General features: G+C 42.1%; 1 protein-coding gene across 2 annotated transcripts in view; it reads right to left on the reverse strand.

Moving 5' to 3' along the window:
• Positions 1 to 11,761, reverse strand: part of SLC5A3 (solute carrier family 5 member 3) — a 34,360-nt gene extending 22,599 nt beyond the window's left edge. The window contains exon 1 of one of the 2 annotated variants that reach the window (XM_019626957.1): positions 11,322 to 11,761. The gene's annotated coding sequence lies outside the window, so the exon portion shown is untranslated. Of the gene's footprint in view, positions 1 to 10,646; positions 11,100 to 11,321 lie in introns of those variants that run through there. The other variant, XM_019626958.1, reaches the window with a different exon arrangement.
• Positions 11,762 to 14,036: the final 2,275 nt, after the last annotated feature.

The raw sequence follows: 14,036 nt of genomic DNA on the forward strand, positions 1-14,036 counted from the left end.
GCTTTCGTTGGATGTCAGAAGGTAGGAGATCTTGAAATTACAGCTTCCAATTATTTCATCCTAGTCAGATAAAATATTTAATAGAGAAAATATTAGGAGGAATTTCTTTTCTTCACTTTACTCTTAAACTGAATTTGCAAAAACTCCTGGTCCTCAGTCCACACGTGAGAGTGGCATTCCTGAGACCAACAGTGCTACCAGAGTCTGCCACACTTAAGATCGTTCCTGGTGGAAACCTGGTGTCTAAGAGTTTCAAGATAGTATATTTCACACAATTGCTTTCTCATATAAATGCTAACAAAACAGAAGGCAAGGAGTATACCAGCAAAAGAATGACAGTCAAAACAACCTACTACTGGGTCATACATTCACTTAACAGGTTCAAGCAAGTTTTAAAAAGGACGCTTAAAGACACCTTTCCTGTAACATACGCCTAGCAAAGATGCTACCCCCAAATCTAGCTTTTCATTCAACAACAGAAACTCACCTTAAATCTGAATCTAAACCAGTATTGAATGATGTTTTATAATATTTATAATTTCCACATAGGACATCTGAACAAAAACTGAAAACGGCAGATGTCTGGGACTGGCTCTCCATCCACCTTCTAAGAGAAGCAAAGACTGCACATGGGTTCCCACACAAGGGTCTTCCCAGCACCTGAAATCCAAGTGTTGTTCAAGTCTGATCACACAATGAGAATTTTCTCATACTGGACTACATCCACAGCAATGTGGCCGTTACAGCTATACTTGGGATTCTTCACCTGACAAAATCAAAGCATTTTAACAGCCAGTGTAGGGGGTCAAGGAAAATGCTTTAAAAACCTAACCCTAAACCAAGACAAAACTAGGAATTCTTCATTCTGGAGCAGAAGCAGGCAAATGCCAGCTTATGAGCACTGAGGGGCCCAGGTCCAGGTTTTGTTAAGTCCATGCTTTCATTTGCAATTCCATTTTTAAGCTCTCACCCATGCCAACCTCTAGTGAAGTAGTCTCAAAGTGGGTAGGGGTTCCTTAACTAGGCCACTGTCATCATAGTAAAAATGACTGAAGGGCTAGGGGACAGAACAAACCAAGTATACCCTGGACTTGAAAGGTAGGGAAGAACAAACTGCACCTGAGTTTTTTTATTTGAGGTTTGCTGTTATATATCTGGAGAGTGGAAAAGTAAGAACGACAAAAAGGGGAAAGTCAGTCAAGATAATAACTTGGCTTCCATTCTATAGAAACATAAGCCTGGTCAAAAATAATATTTCGTTATTCCCTTGTTCTACACTCTGACTAGAAGAGCACCTAGTTTTTTTCCATGGTAATACTATATTCCAAGGATCATGGGTCATAAGTGGACTTCATAGATATACCGAGAAAAAAAAAATGTCATTTTCTTTGCCCAGAAACAGTATTTCAAACCCCTAAGAGGCTGGTACAATCACCCAGACATCTAAAGAAAAAGTGGACTACGAACACCAATTTCTGACAGTTTACACTAAGTCACACTTGATTCCTTGTGCTACTCTCTGCAGTCTATATGTACACATTAGCCTAAATGGGCATACGTGATCTAATAGTTCAAAACTAGAAACTGATACTACTTTTAAGAACTGAACGTGTTTGCCATTTACTATTAGTCCTATTGTAAACTAATGACCAAAAATAACAAGGTGGGTTTTGTCAACATGTGAACAGCAATTTCTGAATCATAAATGCTAAAAGAGAAATCTAAAGGCAATTAAGTACATCTTTAAAGAACATCTAAAGCCAATTAACAAAATCAGAAATTATACAATGGTAGCTTTATCTAACCAACAGAAACATTTCATTTGATCCATGGTGCATAAATCTTTTTTAATTAGATTTCCTGTAAAATCTGGATTTCTGATTAGAAACAGGATAGAAAAGGAGCTGGCAAAACCAGGCCCATATTCCCCATGGCAATAATAGACTGGAGTAGAGTAAGCATCAGCGCAGGAGTGTGCACACACACACACCCCTCCCCACAGCAGCTCTTCAATTTTGCCACAGGCCCATCTACCCTTTCCATCTTGAATTAAAACACTCCCAACTATAACAAAAAAATCTAAGGGTGAAGACAACCATTCATACTTACCCAGTTTTAAAACACAAAAGTTAGGATTTACAACACACCCTGTCTAATCCTTAGACAACTTTGTTAGATAGCTTTTATTAATGAACGAATACATTTATACTTCATGTTGCCATCTCCCAAAGAAAATGAAGATTATTTAAAAGTTACCAGCATTACTATTCTTCTTCGTCCCATTCTTGTTTCTTCATCCATTATACACTCACACACACACATTTCTCAAGTCTGCTTCATCCGTTGCCCAATACCCTATACCATCCAATATCCCATTATGCAGCTTCGGAGTAAAATAAAATAATCAGGTACAAAAATAATTTACAAATTAAGTCTGAAATAAAGTTGGATTTAAAAGACTGACAGTTACACACATACCAAAAAATGCACATTCTCTTATAAAAGGTCTTATTTTTTGGTCTTGTTGGATGGCAGGTACTCCTGGCTTATAAGACAATTACAAAAAAAATCAATTAAGCATGTTAATGAAATATATAACTCCAGCAACATGTGCTATAATGTAAAATACTGTTTTAATTCCTTTATTAAAAAACCTATACCAACAGAAATGAAACAAATCTCTTAAAGAATCACCAATTACAAGGAAAAACGTAGTTTTATAATACGTTGCTGCATCAAAACTGAAAAGTAAAATACTAATTGAAAATACCACATAGCAGTAGAAATCGACTAGGCTATTATTATCTCCTGCCCCACCTGTTGGTTCTACTGAAAAGTGGTTCCTTATAGCTTTAGCAATCAGGCAATTAGCAATCATTTACTGAGTAAGTTAAAACACTAAGTTTCCCCCCCACACCTGCCTCAAATCACCGGAGCACTTAGCCCATCTAAAGTGCGTAATTCTTGTCTTTAATTTTCTCTAGTCTTCACTTCTCCCAACCTTCTCACCTAAACAACACAGTTAGGTCTTAACTAAGTACTAGCTCTATAAGGTCAGATGGAAGTGGTGAACACAAAACCCAAATGCAAATAGCTTAGCTCTTGATGAGGAGTCCCAGTGTACACAGGGCCTGGCAAAGACCAGTAGCTGCTGAATAAACGATATACATCTGTTTGACAAGAGGTGATTCTAAGTTGGTAAGAGTTCATGGGATCCCTCATACACACACTCTACACAACTCAAGATGCAAGAGCTTGCCCTTGCTTAATTAGCATGCAAGCTATCATGTAGAATGGCTCATCATGTTCACTAATTCAAATATTTATTGAGCAAGTACTATATTTTGGGTTTGACTCAGTCTTGAATTCTGATAAAATAACTTACATAAAAGAAATTTACCTTTGGGAGTCTCTTCATCAATAAAGTATGAATGAAAAACTAGGCAATGAAGTTCAATAACCTGCCTCAGGTCACAAAGCTACTTTAATGACACACTGAACACCTACTACCTCCAAGGTCATGTTACAACTTTCTCTTCAAAGACTCTCCAACTTAGGGAACACTCCATTTTACAGATGAGGAAATGAGAATCCAAAAAGTTAAGATCTCTAGGAGGTAGGTGCCAGGAACCAAAACCAGAGTGATCTCTCTCTCTCTAAAGCAGCGGTTCTCCACCTGTGGGTCGCGACCCCTTTGGGGGTCGAACGACCCTTTCACAGGGGTCGCCGGGTACTCGTATGTGGGCATATCTGCATGTGGGCCTGGAGACGGATAGAGGAGCGGTGTCTCGGTTCCTAAGACCATTGAAAATATGTGTTTTCCGATGGTCTTAGGCAACCCCTGTGAAAGGTTGAGAACCACTGCTCTAAAGCTTTTTCTAGGGTTCCAGCGCCAGTTCTTTGTTTATTCCAACAAAACACAACCACTATCTTCATTCGGAAGCTTATGTTCTTCCATTCATTTCGATAAAAATCAGAGTACTTACTGAAGAGGAAGCCTTTGTATCCAAAACAATCATATCCAAAAGTAATAGGGAAAAAACGGGATTAAAGCTAAAGTAGGAAATCAAAAAATCATACATACATACCTTAAACATTTTTTTTTAAGTTTCACACATAAATGTATATCATTTGCCAACCTTAATATGGGGTCAAAGCACTTGGAGAATGGGATTGATGATGTGTTCCTTGCTGAGTCAAGTTCCTTCTGCTTGATCTAAATCACATCTATAAATGCATCATCTACAATTTCCATTTTCAGTTTCATTGAAGTGGACAACTTTAAGAAATCCTTGTAAAGCAGGCCATATACAGAATCCTCCTGGACTACTGTTATTCTTCCTCCCAAACTTTTAGAGATTGCAGCCAAATCTAATTCTACAGCCATTATTTTAGTGACTCACCTTTATCAAATCTTTCCAAAGAATTCAACTTGGTTTTCAGGGGTTAAAAAAAGTTTACACTTATTTTATCAGTTGACATGTTTAAATTATAAAAACAAGATTGCCTGCCATAAAATAGTGTTGGAAAATCAACACGACTTCTGGCAAGCATATAACTCACCCAGTGCAAGCCAAGTGCACTGGGTTGAAAGAAACTTGCTAGCACAAGAGGTCAGCATGCTATCTCATACCCAAGAACTGTTTCAGAGATGAGGGTAGAAATCCTTGTAAGGCTTCTAAGTGAGCATGGACTTTATGTGCAAAGCAGAGCAGAGGACAGAAATGAAACAGACTTGACCCTCAGAATTTATAATCTAGCAAAGGAGATAAGAAACATTCACCAATTAACTGTAATACAAAGTACAAACTGATCCATATGATAAGACACAGAAAAACACCATGCAAGTTCAAAGGAATGATTAGTGTCTACTCCAACAGCTTCAACAGTTGTACCAAATGCGTTAAAATGACCTTCAGGCATATTTTCATGGAGATGATGGGGTAATGTGAAAACGGAGGGCATTCCAAGAAAAGCAGTGTGACCCATGTACCAAAGAAAATAAAAGGGAATGGTATTTATGGGAATCTGCAGCAGCTTCCTATACTTGGTGTATGGAATGCAGAATGAAAGCAATTGAGAGAAGACGTTTAAAAAGAAAAAGGTTGGAGTCCTATGAGCGGCGGCCTTGGATGCCAGACTTACTCTGCATGTCTCTTTCAGAAAAAGAGAGGTGTGCTATAATTTGACAATAGCACTGACACAAGCAACTAATATGTAAAGCAATGAAATAAGCAGAAAGGCATCACTATACAATAAACGCTTTCTATTTTCTTGTTCAAAATGCATCACCATTTAATTCTTTCAAAGTATGTTCTCTCAAGAACATATATTTTTGCACTCCAAGAAGCATTTATACAGGCATTAACTCCTTCACAGTACGTTAGAGAGACCAGCTAAGACACTGCAAGAATCAAGCAAGAAATACGAGAACAGAGCACAGCAGAAACTCTATGGGAATGAGACTGCAAGAATATAAAGAGTGAAATTTGTTCAGCCCCAGGTAACAGAAGACAGAGAGAGAATCCATAAACAGAAATAAGACACATTTTGGGGTAGGCAACTCATTAAGTTTGAACCACATTGAGTATGCAGTGCTAAGGGGACATCCAGCACGTTATAACCAGCACAGAGGAAAGTACAAAATGCCAGAATTCTTAGCTTATTACCAAAAAAAGGCAAGTCGTTCACGTGAAGGTCAAAGGTACAGTATGTAAAGAGAAGGGAAAGGAATCAAAGCAGAAATGTCAGAAACAGCACCATAGGAACTAATAGAAATGTTGAACCTGGGAAATTATGTCTGCATACTCTAAATCAGGGGTCAGCGGATTTCTTTTATAAAGAACCTGATAGTAAATATAAACAAATGAACAAGGTTATGTTCCAATACACCTATATTTATGGACTCGGAAATTTGAATTTCTTAATTCTCATGTCATACAATTTTGTTTTCCCCAACTATTTAAAAATGTACACTACTTTCTTGGCTCACAGGCTGTACAAATACCACTGGCAGGTTAGATTTGGCCTATAAGCCAGTTTGGCAACTCCTGCTCTAAGTTAGAGCAACAAGGATAAGAGAACCAGATTAACTGTCCTTTTCCAAGCTTCTGAGGGTATTTTTCCTTTAGATAAATCGATAAAATTCATAAATTTGAATGATTTCCTTAAATTTGACTAATTCCTTAAATTCGATTCCCCTAAGAGATAATAGTTACATGTATTGTGTTGATAGTAAGTCCTGCTCATTGAGAACACTGCCTTCCACTAAAGAGAGCTATTCCTTAAGGCACTGGGTGAAAAATATTACTTCTGAATTTGTCCCTCATTGCTTGCAAGCTCTTAATTTTCTTTAAAGTGATTTTAAAATCTAAAGGTGAGAAGATTCAACAGTAGTCTGCATATAAATGCTTAGATTTTAAAAGCCTATCAATCAAGTATTGAATGTGAATCATAAACAACAATTAAGAAAAAAATGTTTAGTGCAAAATGTCACCTTCTGACAGGCAGTCTTCATAAATACAAACCGTGTCTGGTGAGGAAGGACTCCTACCCCCAAGCCACTCCTTGTACCTTAGCTGTATGTAGCTCAGGGGCAGGAACAGGGCTCCTTCTTCAATCACTGGCTGCGGCAATAAGCTGTAACCCAAGAACACTTTAATCCAAATGAAAAGTATAACATTGTCCACAAAGCTCAAGTCTTTCATTACTAGAAAACTATTTTAAGTTGTCTGGTTTCAAGCAGACAAAACACTAAGGGTGATTATTAAAGACAAGCTAAGCTGTTCAGGGAGGGCTCATGAGAAGGAAAAAGGACTAACTTAGCCATCTGACGGCTAGAACAATGTTGCCTTTCCATTTGAACTTTTATCTGCCACTACCTGAGAGCAGAAATATCACCTTAAACGAAGCAACCCAAGCTACAATGACTAGCGTTGGCCAGTCCCACACTTGAGTTCATTAGCACCCTACGCCACTAAAAGGTAGTATCTAAATTGCAAACATTCTGAAGTTATTACTTTTCAGACGATCCTAACTTGGATACACCTCTAGAACAAATACAAAATTTTTGCCAGATTTTCTAAGCAAAAAGGCCTGAGTGAAAAGAAATAGAAGCGACTCTTCACCACATAATCAGAAAACCTACTGCTTTCTGCATTTTAGGAACTAGAATAACACAACACTTAGATTTCTAAACTTATAAAACCCAGGTGGTATATTAAACTCAGATTACAACATAAAACTCTGCCTACAAAAATCTATTTTAATGAGTTATCTTAAAAATTAAAATATAATCTGCTTTTCAATAAAATTAACAATAAATGAGGAGTATTAAACATAAAATAACCTTTGAAATGTTTTAAAGAAAAAGAACTTATGATTTCCAAAGTAGCTATCTGCTCTTTTACTTCTACTAGAACAATACATACAAAGGGATACATAAATGCTATTTTATTATACACATGTGCATTCGTTTGGCAATTAAGCTAGTTACTGTTTATTTAAACCACTAACCTTTAATTTCTCATGTAAAAATTCCTGAGTAGTAATGAGAAAACTTCAGGAAAAAATGTTTTCCCAGGGCTTTCACAACTCTAAATAATGCCTACTCTGGGCAAATGTAATAAGACATGATAATCAAAGTGTTCCTAAACCAAGTAACCAAAGAATATAAATGCTCTGCATTGATCTTTTTTTCACCTCAAAATTCCTCTTCCTGAACCCATTTCAAGCATAAAAACTGCCTAGTTGACACAGCTTTTCCTAGGCTTCGTTACCCAGTATGTGGCTTTATCATTCATGTATTGGCAATTCAGTCTATCTTTAACCTACCTGAAACATCAATCTTCGAGACCTAATTTCAAAGTGAAATCAAAGGACATCAACCATTTGCTCAAACTCTCCAGAGAAGGAACCTCAGGAATCAGTGTCAAACCTTAACCACCAAATGCACGGCCCCTCCTATCTACCTGAATGTTCTGGCTGCAAGAGGACAGGGTGGAAGTGGAGAATTTGTCATTAACAGGCAATTCGTTTCTTTCTCAGTTGTTAAAAAAGGTCTTCCACACACTGAATTGAGACTGCCTGGAAACCTGCAGCCTGTGCTTTGCTGAGTAGCTATGTCCTTCCACCCCACAGCCTTGAATACTGCGTTTTCCAGAAGTGAATAAAACTTTTTCAGTACGCTCTCATATAGGTATAGTACTCTGAAATTCTTTTTGTTCTGGAGACTCTTCTATAAATATGGTCTAAGGCGGGTGGGTCTAAGCAACTATCTTTCCAAATGGCTTTAGTCATTACCTTTAAAGGCCTGGTTTCACAACATCCATTACTTTATTATGTCCAACTTCAGACTTTTAACCACACTTTTACTTACTTTTCATGCTAAATTAAGAGTTGGGGGGAATAGACATGACTTTTTTATTATAAACACATTAAAATTCAAGCTAAACAGCACCTGCAAATAAATTTCTCCTTGGGAAGAACTGGTATCTACATTCGTAAGTGCACAAAGATGTAAGGGCAACAAAAGCAAACTCATTATAATTAACTCCCAATTGTAAACTGAGAAAATGATAGAATGGGAACTTCTCAGTGACTGATTAACACACAAATGTATAGTTCAATAAAGGCTCATTCTATATACTGTACCCTGAAATCTTCCAATGGGGACTCCCACAAGTTACTCTGCTACAATACCCTGGGTCTCCAATACAAGAGATGTGAGCATCAACACAGTACCTGCATTTTAAATTTTAACTCTTGTATGTTCAATTTTAAGGAGTCCAGCTAGGGGTCAAAGAAAATAAAACAACGGAGGAGAGGGGAGTAACACACTCCAAGAGAGACTAGGAATGCTCTTAAAGCTTCGAGTACCACAGAAAAGAAACAGGAAAAACCTCTGGAAATCCACGAAAAGGCTGGAAAACTATAGCCTCTCAACTTGCATTTCTCCTCTAAGAGTTGTCTGGTACGTACAGCATATTTCCTCAACTCTATGACACATAAATGATTTGGGGAGGAGAGGACTATGCCGTCACATTAAAGGGGTATACTATAAAAGGTATACATTTCCGGATCTAAAAAATATGATAAACATGCAACTTAGAATGCAGGAGTTACAACAGGCTTCCTACAGCAGGATCACAAACTTCTCTAGATTAGAGCTGAGGTTTCCCAGGCCTCACAAACGTGTACAAGCTCACAATGGCATCTTGCATTAAATAAACTTCATGTTAATGTTTTGCATTCATTTTCCCCCCAAGTATTGATCCTATTTTGAAGTCCAATTTTCCTAAACTGAAAACAAGCAAAATTGGTCAAAACCAGGAAGTCTTTGTGTTGAACATTTACAACCTACTTTAAAAATGTTTTGTGAACCAAAAAAAATTCAGAAGTTTTTTGTTGTTGTTTAATCTTAACTTTATTTAGGTCAAGGAACTCTCAACACAACTTCACCATTGTTACAATATCCTATCTGTAGCCATGAGGGCCTCCTCCTCCTCCAAGGAGGAGTTCACCCTGATTATCTGCTGAGGTTCCTCTCCCCCACCACCACCCCTCCTCCTGTGAGGATTTCAAGGAGCGTACTGAATTACTATTTTAACCAAACTGTGCTATGTGGCTTATCTAAACTGGGGTAAAAGACATATGCTCCACAATACAGGAGCATACAAACAAAAAACTGGACACAAAAAAACACAGTAACTCAATAAAAGAAATACATTTAATATACTTGCAGCCACGTTAATCCCATGTACTTTGCTGCTATGCAAAAGACAAAGGGGAGTTCAAAGTTTTCATGTCAAACAAATAGTATGCCTATACCCTGACTCTTACTGTGATCACGTTTCCTCCCTAAAACAAGGTGAAACAAAAGAAATTTCAATATCCGCATTTCCCTGGTTCTTTGGTATCTCCTAAAAAGCACAGATTAAAAGGAGGGCTCAGACAATTTCCACACAATTAAAAATGTTTCCTTTTCAAAAACGTACTTTTGTTTTTCATTGTTCCTGCTCTGGTTTAAGCAGTGTATCTTAGCATGGAGAACAGAGGGCCAAGAAAGGGGGACTACCCTGGGGGCTGGACAACACAATCTTAGTTTCTCCCAAATTCTGGGGGAACAAGCTTGGGGACACAATAGCATGCCTGACTAGACTCTCTAGACCTGACCAAGAGGCACCAGTGTCCTCACCCACTTTACAGGGTGCAAAGAATGGAACCACCTCCCAGTGCGCGGTGATTGTTCCTTTTTCTACAGAGCCTGGACCATGACCCAGGCTTAAGTTCAACCAAACTTCGTAATAGCTATTCCTCTAGATTGATTTAAACATGAAATGTGTACAGGCCCCTAGCGGTGTAGGCAGCTATGCTTTCAAAGTTCAGACATAGTATATTTTATTTTTTTATTAATACCTGGGGGGAGAGGGGGAGGAGGAAAGGGGGGCGGAGCATACACCACACTCTACGTTACCGAATTTCTCGGAAGAATGGGGATTTCAGCGACGGCTTGAGGAGTACCTGACCCAGAACAGAGGACGAAGAGCTGCCTCCAGGCCGCGGGCCCCTGTCCTCGGCCACACCAGCATCTGAAGTGAACGGGCTGCAGGTTCGCTTATCATCCCTCCAAACCTGAAATACCCTACCTCATGTGCAATCAAAAGCAGGGGGAGACAAGTTCCTTCCGGAGGAGCAAAAAAAAAAAGGTCACAACTTGGATGAATGAAACAGGGCTAAAGGGCACCCGGAGCAGGATTTTCGCTGAAGTCAGAAAAAGAGAAGTCAAAGATTGTTGGTTTTTTTTAACGTGAGAGCGGTTGTATGCGACCGTGGTCCAGATAACTGCACAAACAAGCTTTGGAGAACGTTTTATTCAACGCGGACGGTTCCGGGGCGGCCAGCAGGCGCTAGAGTGGTGGCTGACGGCGGAGGTGGAGCGGACGACGGCGGGGCCGGAGACAAGGCAGCTTCGCGACGACGGGAGCGGGGCCGGGCGCTCGCGCGTGTCCTCCCGCGGGCCTTCCACAGGACTCCCGCTGCCGGCCCTGCCCCCCCTCCCCCGGCCACCCGGCCGGCCGCATGCGAGGCACACCCTCCCGTGGCCGCGCTCCCGCGCGGGCACACCCCCACCCCCCCGCGCGCACGCGGCCTCGCCGAGCCGGCCAGCCCAAGCGCGCCCCCTCAGTGCGGACGCCCGCCGCCCGCCCGCCGCCCGCGGCCCTGGCCTCCTCCCGGCCATGCGGGGAGGACGAGGGGCGGTGGCCTAGCGGCCGTGGAGGCGCCCGCGCGGGAAGGCAGGTTCTGAAGGGAAGGTCACTTACCCGCTGCATGGCTTTCAGGATTAAAGCCAGCTCGTAGCGGGGCATGCCCAAACGCTAGGCGCGCGACTCCGGACCGAACCAGCTCCCGGGACGCTGAGAGGCGGGGACAGCGCGGAGCTGACGAGGTGCTGGGCCGGAAGACTCACAGGCGGCGAAGGCACGATCTGGCCCCGCGAGCCCGAGCTTAAAGGCTCTGGCAGCTGCGCAGACGACCCGCCACGCCCCTTCGGCGCGCCACGCCCCCTGTGCGCAATGCCACGCCCCCTGCTTAAGGTGGCTGCGCCTCCTCGACAGCCTTACTCTCCGCAGCGAGCCGACCTACCCCCGCTCGCCGGAACCCCCACCCCGGTCCGGCACTGGTTGCGCTGAAACAACAACGGGGGCTCGGCGGCGAACAGCCCACGGAGGTCCCACGCCCCCTCCGATCTTGCCGCTGCCGCTGCGCCTGCTACCTACGGTTCTCGAAGCCGCTGGAACTTGCCACGCCTTCGGGCTCATCCTGGGCGGCGGGCAAATGTGCGTTCCCGCGTGCGCGTGCGCTACAGTGCGGTCTCGTCCGTGCGCGCGCTTCTCCCGATTCCCTGCCGCGAGGAACGTTCTCGGTGGCTGCGCTCCTCCGGGCGGGGTTGCGGCCAGACCCCGGGCTCTCGTCGCCCCCAGCTACGTTAGGAGGTTCTGGAACGTTCCTGTCCGACTGCGCCCCGTCCGCGCTGAACGCTCAAGGCTGGCGGAGAATGCCCGGGGCCTGCCACCCACGCACGCCCACTGCCCACAGCCCTTCGTCCTCTCACGGCCCCAGCCGCGGCTTTCCGGGGCCGCTTGGCCTGGCGCGGTGGGCTCAAAGCGCAGGCTGCGGGGCCCCATGCCTCGCCGGCTCCCTGACCTTGGGCAGGCTCCTGCAGAGAGGGGACGTGGAAGGCACCTATTTCCCGGGGCAGTGAGTCCGTGCACGTGAACCGCTGAGAACCATGACTGCACATAGTGAGGGGCGACACAGCCATTCGTTGTGTGAGCCCGGCATGACCCACGTGTTGTTGCCAAGGGCAGGCTAATACTTGAGCTCAAACGAATATTCTTTAAATAAACGCTAGGCGTTTATTTAGAGGACCAGCTGAGTAGTTTCAAGCCGTAACCGTCTGGGATCAGAGCGTGCCTTCGCTCCCCTTAGCCCCCAGACGTGCACACAAGGCTCAACTCTCCCTCCAGCCGGGGGCTGTAATCCCTCTGTCAGGAACTGTACTGAATACATTTTTCTCTAGCTCCACTCCTTAGAGATTGAGGCCCCTGCAACTTTCACCCCTGCCCTTTCTTTCCCTATTAAAAGGGTCTCTAAGTGAGATAGATGTTTGTCAACTTAAAAGTGACTTCATGATAATAGGTAAAACTTCTTGAGGATTTACTGTGTATCAGGTATGTATAAGACTTTTACATGTAGCTCAAAATTCTCAGCAGTATGAGGCTAGTAACTATTGTTAACCCCACTTTAGGGATTCAGAAATATAGGCATGCAAAAGTTATATAACTAGCCCCAGGCCAAACATATTAATAGAAACAAAATTTGGACCCAGACTATATGAAGACTGAGCCCATACTCTTCTTAATCCAGCCTCAGGGTCTCCTAACACACTGATTAAGGTGCTGGTGTTATTCAGTGGATTTACTCTGTATTCCAAAAATAGAGGCCCTCTGTCACCAGAGACTTGACTATTTCTCGTTTCCAACCTTTGACTCCCCACACAAGGTAAGGATGGTTTGAACACAACCTTTTCTGTGTTACCTGGCTTTTAACATTTTCTATTCTTGAATGTCTCTCTAACTCGTGTTCTTCCTAAGAAAATGATTCAGGTATTAATACAAATTACCTGGTTAGTGTAGGCTAATTTCACTCTTAGTTAAAAAGAGTAGAATGCTATGAGTACCTTTACCCCTTTTGGGATACATGGTTTGCAGATATTTTTTCCCATTTTGTAGGCAGCCGTTTCATTTTGTTGATAATTTCCTTTGCTATGCGGAAGCTGAGTTTGATGCAATGCCACTTTTCCATTTTACTTTTGTTACCTGCACTCTTGGTGTTGTCCAAAAAAACCGTTATCAAGGCCAATGTCAAGAAGCTTTTCCCCTATGTATGAGGGAAGGAAGCAAGGAATTTCTGGACTTTCGTAAGTGAGTTACAGGTTTTCCTGCATGCTCTGACTTCAGTTGCCCCTCGTGTTATCAACCAGATGTCCCAGTTTGGGAATGAGAAAATACAGACCCAGAAGGAATATACCAAGCCAAAGACCAGGGCAGTACCATGAGCTGACTCGACTTTTAGTATTTCTTTATGAAGATCCACAGTTTTCCCCTAATGCCCAGCAACGAGTGAGGATCTGGCTTCTTCCTCTACTCCTCCCTCTAACCTGATTTCATTTCTTCTGAAGGGGAGAGAGAGGGCAGCTACTCTGATTTCTCCCCACTTCAACCTTTTTTTTTTTTTTAAAGCACAGCAACAGAATACTGGTAGATTCATTAAAAATCAGTAATAAAATATAATCACAAGGAACACTGCTGCAAATTTAGTGCCTTCATATATTGTAACTACAAACTTCACCAAAAAGGATTTTTTTAAATTTTATGCTATGTATAGTCATCATTTAGAAATTTAAAACATTATTGCAATAATGCACTTTTAAAAAGTTATTCTGATACTCAGGAATAAGCTTAACAAAGGTGGTG

Source organism: Hipposideros armiger, unplaced genomic scaffold (assembly GCF_001890085.2).
Source record: "Hipposideros armiger isolate ML-2016 unplaced genomic scaffold, ASM189008v1 scaffold_695, whole genome shotgun sequence".
Taxonomy (NCBI): Eukaryota; Metazoa; Chordata; class Mammalia; order Chiroptera; family Hipposideridae; genus Hipposideros; species Hipposideros armiger.